Source organism: Pleurodeles waltl, chromosome 3_2 (genome assembly GCF_031143425.1).
Source record: "Pleurodeles waltl isolate 20211129_DDA chromosome 3_2, aPleWal1.hap1.20221129, whole genome shotgun sequence".
In the NCBI taxonomy this organism is placed as follows: Eukaryota; Metazoa; Chordata; class Amphibia; order Caudata; family Salamandridae; genus Pleurodeles; species Pleurodeles waltl.
In genome coordinates this window covers 131640859-131660043 of record NC_090441.1, presented here as the reverse complement: position 1 = coordinate 131660043, position 19185 = coordinate 131640859, and the positions used below count along the sequence as shown (strand labels likewise).

General features: G+C 45.4%; 1 protein-coding gene across 2 annotated transcripts in view; it reads right to left on the bottom strand.

The window, feature by feature from the left end:
- The window catches only part of PITPNM3 (PITPNM family member 3), a 1929018-nt gene that overhangs the window by 1705472 nt on the left and 204361 nt on the right, over positions 1 to 19185 (bottom strand). The window contains exon 1 of one of the 2 annotated variants that reach the window (XM_069226995.1): positions 6194 to 6772. The exons of the other annotated variant lie outside the window; for it this stretch is intronic. The gene's annotated coding sequence lies outside the window, so the exon portion shown is untranslated. Of the gene's footprint in view, positions 1 to 6193; positions 6773 to 19185 lie in introns of those variants that run through there. 2 annotated transcript variants of the gene reach the window in all.

The following is a 19185-nucleotide window of genomic DNA, read 5'->3' as shown; positions in this document are numbered from 1 at the left end:
TGTTGCATGCTGCACTTCTAGTAGAAATCTCACATCAGCACCGCTGCGCTGTATTTGCACCAGAGGGCAGCGCGCATTACTGCGTTAGACGCGCTTTGAAATGATCAGCGCGTGACTCTTGCTAAATCTAGCGCACAGTAGTTCCCTCTGCTGCATGCACAGCAGTGTTCCTGCTGTGCACGCTGTGCTGCAAGAATGATAGCTGATCTGGAGGCTGGCCTGGTTGAGTATTTGTCTCCGTTTTTCTAGAAAACCTTATGAAGTTTTTGGAATGTCATGAAGAGAGGACAACAGCCATTCATGCAAGTCCTTTGACATGACAACTTCAATTTAGTCCTGTTGCAGTTTTCGATTTATGGATTTAGAACTATAATAAACTTTAAACTATCTTTTCCCAGGATCATTGAGACTGACCAAGGAGCAGGAAGCAGCAATTATGGACACAGCCACATAGAATAAATTCATAACGAATTTAAAGGGAACTCATTTATCTGGTCAGTTGTTATCCTGAAATTCTAACATGGATCCAGCCATCCTGGGCAAAACTTGGAGGCCCCTGGGGTAATCAAATCAAATGGGGGATGCTCTTCCCAGACTTCACGGCCAACTTTGTGCCGCCGTCTAAGCCCTCTTTCATAGAGAAAGGAACAATTCATTAATGTGTTCTGAGACCTTCGAGTAGGGGCAAACCTAGAAATATTCCAGCCCACAACATTCACCACTGGGTCCTGACTCCCAGAACCCCTCACTGTTGTAGATGTTCTTCTTCTATCTACGTCTCCAACACAGTGTTTACCTCTCGTGGAGCCTTCAAGTGGCTGCTACACCACATGCTTTTCATAACTGGTGTTAAATGATGATCTGGAATGGGGTGAGAACTCCAGTCCTCTCCAAGCATAAGCCCCTCACACTCAACCTCATCCTGGGCAAATACATTTTAATATCTATTGTGCTTAATTTGTGCAAGTGGTGGGCACTTGCGCTCATTTTTGGGGACAGGCACTTTTATTTCCACCAGCAGCTTTTAACCCAGAAGTAGAGAAAGGAACACAAAGAAAGGAGAAAGAATTAGAAAAAGTAAAAGAGGAAAACAATGAAAAATGGAGAAACCAGAGATGAGAAGGACACTTCGACTTCTGGAACGCCAGTATATGGCACCTCCGCAACAAAGTTGTGGACTTAGAGGACAGGGCCTGATGGGACAAAATTCATTTTTACTGTGTCCCTGAGAAAATGGATGGGAGAGTCATGAAATTATTATTTTGAGATCTGATTTCCCACCTTACAGGCCTCTCCTTCGACCCGCCCGTGGAATTTCAACGAGCTCACCAGATCCACAACCAATCATCTACTGAATGGGCCAGGGTTCGTCCAATAATCATTTGCCTCCCTTGCCATGGGCATACCCTGCAGATTCTGCTGGTGGCACATGGACACGGACCCTATGACTTGGACTCTCGCAAAATCCAAATAACCACAGTCTTTTCCAAGGAAAACAGCCTAAAATGGAAAGGCTCCCTGCTAGTGAGACTGCAACTATGAAAACTGGACATTAAAAACAGCTTGCTTCAACCAGCTAGAATGTGGATCACCGAAGCCGGACACTCAAAAACTTTCAATGAACCCAGGGACTGGCAGTGCTTCCTGGAGGATTTAGACAAAGTCAACATGGATAAAGATTCACCCTCTCTGGAGAGCCCCTCTTCCTCCTGCCACAAACCACAACACCACGCCCGGCAGAGGTGGACGCAGGATAGACTGATGCTGATGTGTGTATCCTGAGATCAGTTCTATATTCTACTTTGGTTAAAAGTTTTTTTATTGTCCCATCGTAGCTCTGTTACCCTGTGTTGCATTTTGTATTTTAATTATTGATATTTCTTATGTATCTTGAACACTGTGCTGTGGGGGTCCCCACCCCTGATCTCCACAGACCGGGGATACGTTCTTGTGGCAATAACTTGCCTGTCCTAAAAAGCCCTATAAGCCCTCTCACTCCATGCCTTTCCGGTATTGTGCCTATGACCGGCTCATGTTTTTCCTTCATCCCTATCTCCTCCTACCCTCCCTCCACTCCCCCCCACCATATGTGACCCTCCAGGTATGACCTTGGCCCACCCTCCATTGAGCATCACCCCCTGGCAGAGCATCTCCTCTTGTTTCACTATATAGGAGACCCTCAGGTGGGCAGTGGTTACATCATTCCCGTCCTCAGACTGCCTCCTTGGCCTCCACCCACCTCGCCTGTTCATTTTGCCATCCCGATATCCTTTGCCCAACTGGCGACTTTGGTGTAAGCGATGGAGGTATCGGACCCTCCAAACTAAATCTTGGGTACGCACGACACAATCGCGGGTCCACATACTGTGCCCCAAGCAGCACTTGTTTTTGATCATGTAATCCATTAATTTGACTTCTGCCCCCCCCAACCTCACCCTCCCATCCCTACCAGTTTCCCTTCCCTGTCTCCCCTCCCTCCCCTATTGTCTTTCCTATTTGTTTCCATACCTGCCGCAAGCACCGCGGGCTGATCCCACTTTAATGTCTTGGGCTCTGTCTTCCTTTAAACACATATCACATACAAGCCACCTTCTTCTCTTACCCCATACCTGTTGAATATAAAACACCCTTCTCAGGCCACTTGCTACCACTGCTTAAGGGACATATAGCGCACCCCTGAGTTCCCCATGACTGCGCTCTGGCCCTACTCACAGTGGCGAATGCCGTCCTATGGCTCATATCCCTGAAAGATCATGGCCTAATACACTACGGGAAAAGGAAGAAGATCCTCTTCTACCGGACCTCCAAAAACGCTGCTTAAGCCCTATTCCAGGAGACACACCTCTCCACCCTTGAGACTGACAAACTGACGCGAGATTGGGTGGACACAGTTATCCACAGATGCAGATATCCTACCTGGGCCCTACTGAACCCCCGCCTGCCAAGCACCCTAGAAAATGTGGAGTGGCACTCCTCCGATGTAAGACAATACCTTATATGGTGCTACAGACTTGGATTGATAATGAGGGCAGATATACACTGGCTAAATTACGCATAGGAGACGGGGTCCTGAGTGTTGGTTCTATCTACGCCCCTGCTGGATTGAAAGATAGTTTTTTTTTTACACTAAACAGACTTTTCTTGGAAATGGACCCCCCCACATGGGTCATTCTGGGAGGCAAGTGGAACTTAGCCTTGGATGCCATACTGGGCCGCACTGGCCCAGTTGACGTGGCTAATAACGTGGACAGAACAATTCTCCAAGATGTCATGGATGACTGCTTAACGTCTGCCGTCTGCTTCACCTGTCTGCCAAGGAATTCTCATATATGTCGCCCGTCCATGGGATGCAATAAAATCTGGATTATTTTCTATCCAATCAGCAGTTAGCACCTCTAGTGATGAGTGGCGAGATATTAGAGGGATCCCTCTCCGACCATAAGCCTGTCGGTCTTGATACAGCCTGGGCCTGGGCAAAATCAATCCATAAACCTTGGCGCCTTAACACCTCACATTACAAATGGCCTAATGGTAAACGCCTCCTAAAAACCAATGTAACCACGTTCTACGAGGAGAACCGGGGATCTGTAACCGCCGCACAAATCCTGTGAATGGCAGCTAAAGCCGCTGTTCGTGGCCAGATTATGAGTGATGCAGTTTTGCTAACAAATGGCGGAGGGAATGACAGGCCCTTTTAGAGGCATATATTAAATTCAAATCACAAGTATACACAGGCCATCCCACACTAACCTTCAGGCGGCAGTTAAAAGCCGCAAAGACGGAACTCAGCCACCTGTACAGATCCACAGTAGATTATATGCTCTATAAACTGCTTGTGCAGCATTATGAAGGGAAAAAAGACAGCAGATTCCTAGCTGCTCAATTTAAACAACGGAAGACAGCTGCTGCCATCCCAGCAATCGAAAATAAAACTGTGTCTTTTTAAAACATTACAAAACTGGTATGGGACCCCACATAAACTCTATTCAGCAGGCTTACTTCACCATATCAAATGTTGGAGGTGAAACCAAAAAGGACTGTATCATAATCCAGATTATTAGTGACTTCTCCCTAATCCGGCCATTTTGGAGAGATGGAATCTCCTGTTAATGAGACCCTGCATTTGCCTCTGCCCTTTCTGCGACAGTTGATCATATTACACAACATGGATGATTCCCCTACCCTCACCACCCACGAGACATGCTTACTAGCCACAGCGCTCACCGTGGCAGAGATCTTTATCCTTAGTCAATGGAGATCACCCCAACTCCCCAACTATGATGAATGGATAACTGAAATGCACAGAAAAGCCTCTTACGAATTGGTAGTATAGAGTGCAGGACAAATCAGAGATCTACTCCCAGATGTGGTCGCCATTTTAGGATGCCGACCCCACTGCCTGGGGGCTTGCACCCGGTAGCCGCACCCTCTGCCGGAGATCCAATAGTGGCACTTGTGGCTTCCTCCCCTTCTTCTCCCCACCCCCTCCTATCCAGCCCCCCCCTCCTGTATGATCCATTTGCTATGCCTGTGTCCTGGCTGAAGCGTCTCCATGATCCTCTCACCTGGGCTGACCCTACCTTTCTATCCTGCTCTGTGTAGATGCCTGGGTCTACAGTAAAGGAAATACCCTCCTCAAGGCTCTGCATCAGGGGCCGGGACACTGGATAAGTCCACCTCCCCTTCCTCCCCGCTTTACCCCATTTCTAGATCTCCCTCTCATTCCCTCCTTATACTGGTCCTTGTTGTTTGATCTCACATTGCTTGAACCATTTAAACCATGCCACCCTAACACACTGAGTGGATCTTAGCCCTTCTATTGTTTGTCATGGTATGACCCCCCCAACCCCTGCCTTATAATTTTTATTTATTTATTTAGAACAGTCCTTGTCTGTTGTTCTGGGGTGTACCCAAGCCAAGAGGCTAAATGGTTTTGGAGTTTGCTTGCATTTGTAGCTCTTTGAAAACTATTAAATAAGGAACTTTAAAAAAGAGACACGTAGTGGAATCAAGACTAGTGAGCCTTAGTACTGGGCAGCCCTTGCATTCAGCAACACCGGCAATAGGCTCCTACCAAAGACTTTGAACCCCCTTTTTTCTCACAAATTGAGAACTGTCTGTATCTACATATTTAAAGTACTGTGCAGCCCTAGTTAGATGTAGTCAGGCCAGGACGTTCTGAGGAAGACCCGAGCCTGAGTCGAGCCAGGGGTCTGGATTGGCTGCAAGACTAAAAGTATGACCAGAGCCAGCAAAAGATTCAACATAGAAATTATGTGATAAGCGCCTTGTAAAACAGGATACATTTTCTTTCAGATTAAAATGGGTATTTGAAAGTATTTGTTTCACTTCCACTCATTAGGTCATATTGTTGCATTGATAGTTATAAATAGCAGTAGCTTTTACACATAAACGTATCCCCATTTCCAATGCTCTGACAATAGTACCATAAGTGAACCCAGAGATGGTCACCTGCACTGCATGTATTGCCAATGTTGTTGTTTCAGGCAAAGCCACATTGCTATCCATTATGCCATACGTGAGTGATGTTTTTATACCACACACCCCGAACTGTATTTCTCACAAATGGTCCAAGATTTGACACTAAAATAAAATGAGAGACAGTAAAGTTAATTGATTTGCATAGTATGACCCAATTTGGTTAAGTAAGAAATTTGCCATTTGAACCCGGTTTTCCTGGTTACCCACTGTGCTATTCAGTCTTTGAATAAATATCACTTTCTCTCTCCCTTCAGCACTAAAGAACAATGGTCCAGATTTACAAGGCCCTAGCGCCTCCTTGCGCCATACTAACATCATTTTTTTACGCTAATGGGGCTCACGAGGCAATTTGATGATCTGTTGAACAGGCCTGACCCGTCTGTGCACTAAGTTCCCCATATTCTTTGTGTTGATGCGTGTCTCAGGGAGGCGATATGCGGACCCTCCCCTCCCCTATCTCTCCCTGTGTGTTTGATGAGACATCTTTATAGCATGTACACTGATCAACAGAACTTCCTTTCAAGAAGCATCCCCATATCTTGGCCAGCCAGCTATAAAGTGGATGGACGTAATGTGGCATTGAGCAAGACCTAAATAGGGCGATAGACAGTTGCAGCTCTCTGGGGTTGCGGGGGGGTGTTGTTTGAGGAATTTTAACAAACTTAAAAAAATAAAATAAAAGTAAACCTACCTCCACTCTGCTTCTCGCCACACCGCCCGCTCCTCCATCTTGCAGTGCAGGCACAGGCTCCGAGCCTATCCAACGGCCAATCAGATGATGCTCAGAGCAGCGTGAGGATTGGCTGAGAGCACCCGGGCAACACAGTGCCGGGCTAGAGAGAGCCTACTGCGCATGTGTGTTTGGCCAGCCCGAGATGGCCGGCCAAACATACATGCGCACTCCCTCCGTGGCTGTCATCAAAAATGCCCGGCCCTTTTTCTACAAAAATGATAATAAACAGGGTATTATCGTTTTGTAGAAAAAGGTTTGCAGCTGGTGGCTGGGGATGACGCCCCTGCATGCAATTTTAAAGAAAACCAAACAAGTACATAACAAAATAATAATACTGGAAGGCGCCGCGGTCTGAGCGGTGCCACAACAGCAGGTTTGTAAACAGAATGTCTGTCTCGGCTCGCGGGAGTCCTCACGCTCCAGGCCTTGAGCTCTTGTGAGGGGCGTGGGGTACCGCGGAAGAGAGGCGAAGCCGCTGAATAGTTTCCTCAGTGATGGCTGCGTAAGTGGTGTCAGGCACGGGAAGGGCCCAGCAGGGCTTTCATCTTTTCCTCGGGTCCATAGAGAGCCCTCTCGGCGGGCTGGCGTCCAAGCGCGAGGCACGTTGTCCTTTCAGAGATGATGAAAGCAAACCAGTGCCTCCTCGCGTCAGGGCGCGCCCCTCGGCCACACAGCGCCTCGTTTCCTCTCCTGGGAGCCGGCGTCCTGCTCGCTTTTATTTTAAATTGTGCGTTTTGGGGGGCTGCATGGAGCGCCTCGTGAACAGGTCTCAATTAGTAATTTGTATAATTATTATTTTATTTTTTAAATAGACACTGATCGAGCTAGATATATGTGGCCGTCCTAAAAATGAATACAAAGGTACAGGAAAGGTAAAAATAGAACAGTCCTCATTTAGGTGCCAAAGAACATTTAAACCGATCAGGGTCGTATGTACAAAACCATTTTTTTGCCATTTATATTTGTTACATCCCAAAACGTCTCCATGTACTCCTTTCAGGCATTCGTAGATGGACACCGGGGAGTGTAAAATGTAATATTACTGCATATTTCTCCGCCACAAATGTGCACAATTAAAAATTCAAAGTCTGAGGATTGGGCGGCTCAGGACCTTGGTTTGCCTTCAAAGCTGGTTACTGCTCGTAAACTTGCAAATATGTGGACTTTCACAAACTCCAGTCCAACCTGTTCCTACTCTGGAAATGGCCAGAGTTTTGCTCCAGCACAAGAATGGAGTAACCCTCCATTTAGGGTCAAAGTGGGAATTGAAGGAGAGGGAAAGATAAGCAATCAGGCCAAGATGTTTCCTATGTACAATGTACATCTGGGAAATGGGAGCCCCAAGACTATCACGTGACATCCCACACAGCACACCTGGGAACTTACATCTGGTGCAGCTTCTCACCTACTATTAGTAATGACTGTAATTTCTGAAAAGTAGTAAATCAGTACTAATTCAAATGAGTATGAGATCAGATTGAGGAGCCTATTCACAAACTGCATTTGCAGTGTGTTTAGAAGTACTACAAAACTTCTAGCATACTACAAAATACTGTTCGCTAACCTACAGACGGAGGTCTACGTCTTCGCCTCTCCTTTCTTTTATGCGTGAAGATCTCCGCCCTGACTGCGAAGATCTCAGCACACACAAATGTATACATTTTAGTAGTAAAAGTGAGAGGGTCGAGGGGGAAGTAGCTGGAAAAGGGGGAATATTCACAAATAAATGTGAGGGGGTTTATGGAAGAGTTAGGAGGGGCTAAGGAAAGGTCAGGGAGCGGTTTAGGGAGGGACATGCGCCCTTTCACAAAAGAGTAGGCCCATTGCTATTCACAAACTGCACTTCCACAGCTATCACAACCAAAAAGGACACAAAACAACAGTAAATGTACTCCGGCTCTGACCTGGAGAAAGTCTAGCATTACATATGGGCAATCACTGGTATTGCAATTAGAGAAAATAATTGAGGCAGGGACTTAAAATAAAAGCCAAAAGGAAATAATGGTACAAAAAAGTACCTAGTTTTGACATTTTAAAAACAGAAATACATTTAACTTAAAGTTAAAATTATGAAATGCAATCAAGTACATAACTGTTTTAGAAATAATTTCATTATTTTAAATGTATTCTATGTACATAACTTTAAATAATTTTATTACATATTAAACACATATATTTTATATTTTAGTTGGAATTTTTTTGATAGATGTTAAGAAAAATCATTTTAAGTTCATTTAATTTAATAAAACAGAAATAAAATATTTAATTAAAAATTATGTTAATAATGATGGAACTTTTTACTTTGTTCTAGATATCGAATAAATAGCTAAATTAATTTACATCAATATTTAACAGAATTTTTTTTTCTAATTTATTAAGTTTAATAAACTATTAAACGTTTCTCTATACATTAATATGGGGGGGGTGGGGAGACCTCTGCCTCATGTAAAAAGTCAGACTTTTACACTTGCAGATTAGGCTCCAGCCCTGAATTTAGAGGTTGGAGATACGTAAGCCACACTTTTGAGTGCATTTGCACTCCTAAATGGTGAATAGTCAAAAGTAATAAAGTTACTCAAAGGTATAAGAGTAAACCTACGTATGTTTATTTCACTCAGATGTAAGTTTCCCTTTGTGAATATTCCCTTTACCATTTTTTTTGTAAATTGGACCCTTCAAATCTTTGACTCTCAAAACGTGCAAACAGTCAGGGAGAAAAGAGCGAGACAGGCTGGAATGGATTTCCCCTGTGTACGGGCAGCCTCGTAAAAAAATATGCTAGGGTTTTCCACTGCAAAAATAGAGTATACCTTGGCACAAAATTATTTAGATGCAAAAGTCTGCTGTCCTCAGGAGGCCAACTGAGCCATCATTATGAGTGGCCCATTAATTCCAGGGGGTCTTGTAACAGCAGTTACAGGACCCTGCAGAATCATGAGCTCCAGCGGAATACCACTCGGAGATTTCCGCTGTTGTAAACAGCCAAAATGTCCAGGTGTAAGTGGATGGAAATTGAGAAATTAGTGGGGGATTCTAAAATTGCACGTGTGGTTACCCAGTACTTCCTCATTTGTCCTTGTACTTTCACCTGGAGATTTCTGCTGGTAATGTCTCATTTCTTCATAGTGCCTCAGGATCCAACTTGTAATGAGTTGAATTTGCCACAGATGTTTCCTCTGGCATTAGTAACTCTGTGACTAGCTAAAACCTGGCTCCATTCCCTGTCCATTCATATTGAGGGCCATATGTTAGGCCTGGGAGGTACCCCTGTCAAGAAGAGCAACTTTAGGCTTAATAGCCAAGCAGGACTGGGAAAAGGGCTTGGGGCTGCTTGGAGCACATGAATAAAGTTTAAGGACCTTGGAACAAATGGACATAATGGGAGGAACTTGGGGCACACAGATTGTGTGCAGTAGATGTGGCATTTGGTCGAACACTTTGAGGTAGCCTAGGGCCATGGCGGTATTAGCCATTCTGATAAGGTAATATGAGGCAACCCAATATTCCTAGAAACCATGGTAAAGAATTTGTATATAGGCAGAGTGGTTTTGTCTGATGAATTCATAAACCATAACATTTTTGGGAAGTCAATCATTTAAAACTTCCTGATGACTTAGGGCCTCATTATGAAGCTAGCGGTCTTGAGACTACCAGCCTCGCGGTGGCGGTCAGGGCTGCCGCTGCTGTAGCAGTCCGACTGCTACATTTAGACCCTGGCAGTCAGACCACCAGGGTTCTGCATCTCCCCTGCTGATTATGACCTCGTTCTCTGCCAGCCTTTTCATGGCGATTTTACCACCACGAAAAGCCTGGCGGAGAACAGGTGCAGGGGGTCCATGCACATGGCATGGGCAGCGCAGGGGTCCCCCTGCCCAGCACCATTGCAATGTTCAGACAGTGAACATTGCGATGGTGTTGGTGCACCCTGCAGGCAACAGCAGTGCCATCAGCTCGCTTTCAAGCCGGAGACAATGCTACCACCAGTTTCCCGCTAGGCTGATGGGTGGAAACCTTGGTTTTTGCCCGTCTGCCTAGCAGGAAACTCCTAATAGGTCTGGCGGAGTGGCCATCACTATGGCGTCAGCCACCCCGTCTGGAGTTTGGCAGGCGTGTGTTCCCGTCCGCCAAACTCATAATTAGGCCCTTAATCACAAATCATTATAACATCCTCATATATGAGGAAAATGCAACAAGCAGCCCACATTAAGCAGAGTAAGATATTTATGAAGACAGAAAATTGAGTATCAATATAAGCACATTAGGTGCCAATGTGCTAAGTAAGGATGCGAGTGCAGTGCTCAAGTGAAGTGTAATTCAGTGACAGAAATATGACAAAGTAAAAAGAAATAAATCTAGTTTTGGCTGCCAGGTCAAAATACAATTTAAAATGTTAGTTTGAGAAAATAAACATTACTTTGAAAAAAGGCAGTCCAAAATCTTGATATTGTCGAAGTTTCAACCCTTGGGGGTTATTTAATAGGGTCTTCATCAGGAAGAGTGTTTGCGACTATTTAAGAAGCACTCCATTTAGGTTAGGTATTGTGACCAAAAATCTATCACTCAGTTATATGGAGCTCAAAATCCTAAGCACAAAAATGCATTGTAAAAAAACCTTGGTGGTACAAAGTCTGCATCAGTAGTCACTATGATCAGCTGGTGAAGAACTCAGCCTTAAGCAGAGCAATTGTACTGGCCAGTCAGGTGGGCTTCAAGTTAGCGGTTGGGTGGGCTCCCGTTATTATCGTCCAAACCAGACACACTCTAGCCATACCCAACTGCCTGTGCCACTGCAGATTGGCCCACCTGCTCACTAATTGCAGAAGGCATTAAACGTACCTTGTTTTGCAACCCAGAAAGTGGTATGATCTGTGAAACGTTTCTACAGCACATCGACATGCACATGCGTGTCAAAGGTTTCCGCCTTTAGTGATCTGAGAAGGAGCCTGGATGAGATACGAGCAAAATTAGAAGCACAGCAGTGGAAGACAAAAGTAGGGGCTGCCCTCTACTTCCACAGTGGCATACTGAGCATTTGCCATTCAGCGATGGAGTTGGTGCAAGACCACTGCTGATCCATGTGGAAGCAGCCGCAGCCCTGATGCACACTGTAGCCCTGGGCTGTGAGTAGGAGTGTCGGGAGAGGACAGCATGGATTTTGTGGCTCGTAGCATACTGGCAATGTTGCTTGGAGCAAAATGGAGCTTTGCATTTTAGGACAGTTTGGTTTCTGGTACGACAGCGGTACCGTTAATACCATGCAATGGTGCCGCAATGTGCATTACTGGGGTGCAACGGTGCTTTGCATACTAAACAATTGTGCATTCTGGAAAACCAGTGGTGATTTACATAAAGGTCAATGTGAAGTCTTTAGTCTCAAATAAATTTCACCCATGTAAAGTCTGGTTGCAAGGATGATATAAAGGCATGCATTAAAGTGATAGTACAAATTGCAAATGTCTTTGTGAGTTGCAATATCAGCATTGGTTTTCTCTGCAATTTACAAGGAAAAGAGGAGTCAAGGCAAGGTTCCACCTTTCCTAGGAATCTGGAAGGAAAATTGTCATAGGTTTGTGGCTGTAATGAAAGCTTACTGACTGCTTTTGTCAGTTCATAAACATTGTGAATGGCAACTGTGAACGTTTGATGGGGCAAACAGTAGTCGCATTGACCACTAATCTCAATGTTCTTGTCACAATGGGATAATCTTTGTTTAGATATCGCAGCCGCTGACCCCTTGAGGGCCAGAGGACGCAAAATTTGCCGTTTGCAAACGTAGAGGTCGAGGTCTCCTGCTCATCGCTTGTGTCCATCACTATATTAACTGCCACTTTTAACTATTAAGGAATGCATCCTTCCTCATGAATATTAATAAGGCAGGATTTTTGGAAGATTCCTGTGAATGACGAATATGATTGTGGTATGACTGACGGCATTCTGGCATTGCGTGTTGTTTCACATGCATTGACAACGTATAGGCTTCCGTGACAATTATTGCTTTTCAGACAACAACAGTGTAACCACTAGCTTTGCAGAAGTGCACGCGACCCAGCAGATAATAACGTGTTAGACTATAACCTGTACCGCAAGGGTCTTCAAACTGGGGGGCCTCAAGTGCACACAGGGGGGTGCTATGCACTAGCCAAAAGAAGCATTTACGCTAATAACACGACTTTGTTTTAGGATGAATAAACTGAGCACCAGTAAACCACTTGGTAATGGTCCACCACTAACATATTTTGTTATTTATATCCAAGCTGGGAGTATGTGTCAAAAGGGAAGGGACTCCAAATACTCTTTAAAACCCCCACCCCTCTTCTAATAATCACACTGTGGATACTTTCACATTTTAGTAAGGCCTGCCTGGCCAGTACAGTATGTTTAGCGTCATGGATTTGATTGCATTTATAAAACGGTAACAGAACTTAAATGCAATGTATAAATAAGGTTTGACATATTTAAACACTGCCAATTTAATAGAAAAATTGTGATAAATTTGGAGGGGGCCCATGGGCATTATTTTTTTCACTGGGGGAGGAGGTGCAACATTAAAAAGTTTGAAGGACCTAGCACCCTGAACAGCAGCCGTGGCACCCCGAGCAGCTCATCTGGAGCGAGCGCTGGCATCCCTGTCAGCCTGGTATATTTAGCATCAAATTATGAGCAGCACAAAATGTTTGGTGGATTCCACTGTCACAGGGACAATGATGGTTTTATATCCTGGCACAGAATTTGACACAGATGGTATTTCTCCTGGCAGATGATTTAGCATGGGCATTATTTCACAGGGTCACCATGTATCAAAGAGGCACGGCTTCATCCATAAAACAAATGTTTAGCTTCTAAGCATCCAGGTTTTTTTTAATGTAGCACACTGTTTCATTTGAGAGCCATACACAAATTTGGATTTTGTAGAACTACTACTTGTAAGTACGATGGCAGAGCGTTACGTTTTTAAGTATTTCTCGCATAAAAACCTTATGGAATTTTAGCTAATAAAGTTGAGTTGCAAAATGCACTATTCAGATCATTTTTTTCTAAAATCTTCTTTGGGTAGAGAACTTGTTCCAACCCCTTTTGGAGAGGGACCGGCTCCGTCGTAGGATGTAAAGTGGGGTTACTTTGAACGTTTTCATAATTCGTATTTTTGTAATAATTTGAACATATTTTGCATTTGCAGTTAATGTTACTCAGTGATCCTCATTTGAGCGACCTTGGAGGGCTTAGAGTCTGAGCGCACCTGCAAGGAATGTAAACTGAGACTTTCATTATTTTGCAGCCAGATCTGTGCTGAACACTCAGTAGTGCACTGCCTCTGAAATCATTCACGTGTCGTATCTTCTTTCAGTAGTGCGGCGCAGAGACACCAAACGAGTATTTGCTTCTGACGCACTTAGGAATCACCTTTCAATTTCCTGCCCTCAGTTCAAGCTCAGTGTTTACATGGACCGCCTGTGGCACTTACACACGTGACTGAGCACCAGCTATTAGGGAACAAAAGATCCATAACAGGATAGTGCCTTTCCGCTGAACCCGAAAGCTAAAAATAGCCTGTGCTGCAGTGCCCGGCGCATGCTGATGAGTGCAGGCGCGCAGCAGTGAATGGCAATGGGGCTGCGCGCGGCGCACCTGGGCAGGCTGCGTGTCTGCTGGCTGGCCCGGTCTGACGTCACTGGCTGCGCCCAGTCTGACTGTGCCCTGTCTGACGTCATTGGCCGAGCACAGTCTGATTTGGCCCTGTCTGAAGTCACGGGCTGAGCCTAGTCTGACTGGGCCCTGTCTGACGTCAACGGCTGGGCCTTGTCTGACGTCACGGGCTGAGTCTAGTCTGACTGGGCCCTGTCTGACGTCACTGGCCGAGCACAGTCTGATTTGTCCCTGTCTGACGTCACGGGCTGAGCCTAGTCTGACTGGGCCCTGTCTGACGTCACCGGCTGGGCCTGTCTGACGTCACGGGCTGAGCCTAGTCTGACTCGGCCCTGTCTGACGTCACCGGCTGGGCACAGTCAGATTGGGCCATGTCTGACGTCACTGGCTGGGCCCCGCCTGTCGTCACAGGCTGGGGCCAAAGCGGGACACGCGCGGAGCTGCAGAAAGAGCGGGAACGGCGAAGGATGCGGCTGAAAGGCGACAGCCCCAGTCCCAGCGCAATTATAAAAGGCGGCAGGGAGGGAGGCCGCCTTTCAATGGCCTTTTCTGCAAGGTGGCAGCTTGTTTACAGTACAGAAGTTCCAAGGTTATCTTCCTTCCCGGCAGCCTCCGGCAAATCTCTCAGCTCTCCAAATGCAGCCCGGTGATAGAGTTCTTTCTTCGCCCTTTAGGCCACCAGGTGCCTTTTAACAAGCATCCTTTCGCAACAGAGGCTCTTTTGAAACGCGGTGATTATTTAGAATCATTTCCTGTATTATTATATTTTTTGACTTCTGCGGCTTCCAAGAGGTGTAAACAACACGCGACGACACCTAACATAGCACTGAAGTCGAAGTTGATCAGCACATATAAATTAACCTTTCTTTTTTCAAGTTCAGAGAGTTTTATTGAATGAACAACAGCCCTTTAAATGGAACTACAGAACTGCAGGTACTCACTATTTAACGTGCCCGTTTGCTTCTAAGACGTGTTGCTCTTTTCCCTTTAAATGTATTGCAGCCACGGTGAGAGGCTCAGGCACTCTCCCTTTCCAATTAAAGAAAGGCAGGTAGTCCGTACCGGAGAGTACCTGCCCATTTATAGCACTCATAAATCAAGCACATTAATATACGATGAAGTACAAGCAACGCCTGGGGTCAATGCCTGCGTCTGGCCCCAGCAGCAGAGGGGAGCGAGCAGCAAATACAGCCCATTTGATGGGGAGTAGACAGTGCAAACCCACGGGCACACATGTATTTTTGGATGTGGCACTGACAGTCCCTGCAGCATTCCTGCTAATGCTGAACATTAACACAGTAACAACACAAGAGCAGAAAACTGGATTCCAGGCAAGTGACAACTACTGGAAATCATTTAAAGAGGCAGCTGATCTTCCATACAAGTGCACTTATTCATGGAACTTTAAGTATTAGGGTACAGAGTAGCCCTAGAAACCTTTCAAAGAGGACCTTATGTTCTCGCGTACTTCAGAATGTTAAGAATAGGAACCTTGATTGAAAAGCACAGTCTGCGAGACAAGTGTGGAAACTGTATTGGGTGCCCCACGGTAATAAGTGGTTATTGGGCTCAGACCATGTCAATCAGAACATTTTACCACCGGTATGCAGAGGCTTAACATTACTATGGAGCCCACAACTGAGCACCAAGTACTCCTCCCTTGTACTTGACCATCAGGCTAGCAAAGTTGAGCAGCCAAAGGCTTACTTAGAGAAGTGATGTGAGGTGCAGGCTCAGAAAGTTACCAAACAAACACAACTCAATACCATACATGAATATCAGAAAACATGAAGTATTTTTCTTCAATTGTCTGACAACTCTCAGGGACCCACCTGGGCTGGTCCCATGGGGCAGGCCTCATTGATACCCCCTGTGCAAATGACAACAGTCTCTGGGTCTCCCCTGGGGATTTTGAAGATTGATACTGTCGGTAGGAAGGCTTCTCAGCCTATGATGATATTCAAAATCATTTTCTCCATTAGGTATGAGTGCTTCCACTTTCGGTATCTTTCCCCATCTTGCACAGTATCTTTTTCTTTGTTTCAGTCTTGTTTACGCAGGCTGTATCTGTGGGTTGCTTAAACCAGTAGGAGCAGTGCTTCTCCGTGTAATGGTGCATGTAGCATGGCCCACCGAGCACCAATGCCTCTCTTCCAGTCTCGCTATCTGGCGGAGGACCATTATTTTGCTTGGATGCCCTTGGTCAGGTAAGCAGAAGCACCAGTCCAGCTACATGGAGCTTGTGCCTGAATCACAAGTCTGATGGACCTTTCTGCTTGGGTTCTTCATAGGCCCAACCACAAAACCCATCACGGAAACAAGCTAGATGTCCACCAACATGAGAACTTTGAGCTTGATGAAGTTGATGTCAAGCTTCTTCCAGAGCTTGAGATCTTTGTGTAGGAGACAGCGAATTGCCGTCTGGTTTCTTTAGCATTTCAAAACATCTTGGTACTTGTTTACTTCAGCTGCAGGGCTCCCTGGGTCTCACCCTCAATGCGGCAGCGCTGTACCTCTCTAAATGCAGAAAGTGGCTTCAATTCTTACCACCTTAGCTCCTTCACTGCCCTTCTCCTCCTTAGCTGTCACTTCCTTGTGCAATGGCAACTACAGTGCCCCTCATGAGCAGTCGATCAGTGTTCTCCCTTGAAGCAATGTTAAGGTAGCATCTCATGAGATATAGTAGAACTTCTCAGCTTACTGGTCCCAAACCTAGCAAGAGGAGATGGCAGAGGTTCACTTAACAATGGACCATAGAGATTTTCTTGGTCGCCACTGCAAGACCCAAGATTCTGGAAGCGAAATCTTGCCACTCTAGCTGGAGGTTTCTACTCTGCTTTATACTAAATATACAAGCAGTAGTTGTGTATTCCAAAAGTCAGCTCCAAGATTGGTCTTTGAAGTTCTGGCCTTTTCCGTATTTCATTCAGCCTGGGCGAAGCAAGATCTTTGTTACAATGTGCTAGCAGGAAGATGGGATGGAACTAGGAATATTCTGGCAGCAGAGACCCAAAACAAGTGTTCAAAAAGGAAATTCATCTTACTTGGCCACGTTTTATCCTATGAGAGTAGACCTACCACTGAAAAATGGACCAGGAGAGGACAGAAGATGCTCTCTAAGCTTCCACGGGTCCCCGTTTCTCCTCTTCTCCACATCTTAATGCCTCCAAAAGATCCCTGAAATGTGGAGGAGCCCTGCAATAATTCACATCTGCTGTGTGGGTTACCTAAAACACTTCATCTGAAAACACCTCTTCGATGAAGCAAATGCAAAATGGATTTCACTCATCTGAAGGGTGCAGGTGGAGGGGCAGAGATGGAGGGGGAAAATAACAAAATATATATTTTTTAAAAACTTACTTTACTGCCATCTCATGCCGCCTCACTCCTGTTCCCTCAATGTGGTGTCCCAGCATTCACTGAGACACCACCACAGGCTCCCCAGCAATCCTGGCACTGCTTTCATGCTAAACTCAGCATGAAAGCAGCTCCAGGATTGGTCTGAGCGGCTTGGACTGCCGCTCAGACACAGCCCTGGGGTCTGTGCAGTTTCTCCAGTCCGGCTGTCAAAAAACACAGCTGGGCTGGAGAAACCTAAGTGCGCATTTGTGTTTGGCAGGACTGAGATGGCCCGGCAAACACACTTGCGCACTTAGATGCACTCTCTCCACCCATGGCCCAGCCCCATCCCTCCCTGCACAGAAAAATAAAACGGCTATGGTTTTATTTTTCTGCTGCTGGCTCAGCCAGGGGGGCGATGCTTCTTCTGGCCACACATGCTTCACACACTTCCTTTACACATGCAGATATGTACACACATGCTACATCCATGTCACACATGAAAGGATGAAGATCATGGATGCAGAGTACTAGCAGGCCAAACTAAAAAAAAAAAGTGGGAGATGCCAGTAGGCAGCTCACCAGCATGAACAGGTAAAAAGACCCACCTTGCCACTATATTTCCTCCTAGCGCTTTGATACCTCTGCTCTCTATCAAATACTAGACAAATAATTAAAGTATGTGACTGCTTCCACTGTCAGTCCTAAACAGCCAGGTGGGTAGACATAATTTATGCTGGGTAAGGAGGGTGCCCAGGGTGTGCCCTTCCAGACAACCAAGCCTTGTTCTGGGTCTCAGCACATGTGAAAAAGTGCCTTTGTCACGCATGCATGATTGTCATGTATCTCGGGGTGGCGGCCAAAAAGCTATACGGTTTGCTTTGATGAACTCGAGATGCACATTCTCCAGAGATGAACAGGGGACCTTTCTAACATTGGGGCATGAGAAACTGAGTGGTATCGTCAGCCACAGTGACTTGCGGAGGCTGAAGAGCGCTGCCTTGAGTTAGTTATGGGAAGAAGTTAAGGATGATGCATCCGTTTAGTGAATGGGGAGTGCAGAAATGCATCATTCGGTAGTCGCATGGAACAGTGAGTAGCAGAGAGGCATGCACTCCTTACTTATCAAGGTGAGATCTAAATTTGGGTGCACACAGGGACGCACACACACACTCTAGAAGGAGTTTAGCAGAAAAGGGGCAACAGCGTTTTTTTCAGTAATGTATTTTGCATCGTTCGTTGTGTGTTCAGACACTTACATTTCGATAGAATCCACAGAACACCTTTTACCAAACTACTGGTAAATATTCTAACATGTTTACATTAGTCATGTGCAAAGTGATGGTGTTTATTAACTTGACCTTAGTAACCTTGACGACGCCAGGGGAAGGTGAGAGGGGGAGGCAGGCGTGTGCTGAAGCTTTCAAGGCCCACAAAGGTGTAAAAAATAAGTTGGGAGTTTCCTTCTAACTTTTAAACACATTTCAAAATATTTAAGTGAAACTGGACGTGCAAATAAGTCGTATATATTCTCACTATTGGCGTGTTCGGGGACAGTGGTTTCCTGTAAGCTAAAAAGCTGTTTTCATTTTAGTTTGTGTGATGTATGCAAGACATACATCAACATTGCAGACTCACAGATGATATGCTTTTGCTTCCTCACATGCAGATCGTTCAGGTTATTGTCAGATCAGTGCACGACAAGTCACGCTTTGTTCTGCTATATTATGTTAAATTATGCTATGTTGTTGCAGGACACATTCCTTTTGCCCTCTGTTACGGTACAGTGCCGGTCCTGCAGGTTTCGCAGTAAAGGAAGCCTGATTTCCTAATAGAAGCGTGGCCTGACCATAGTGCTTATCAAACTAAATGCATTTTAAGGACCTACAAAAAAGCAAATTATACCATATAATTTAATATAAAAATGCTCTCTGAAAAAGGGCACACCTCACATATTAAAGGACTTC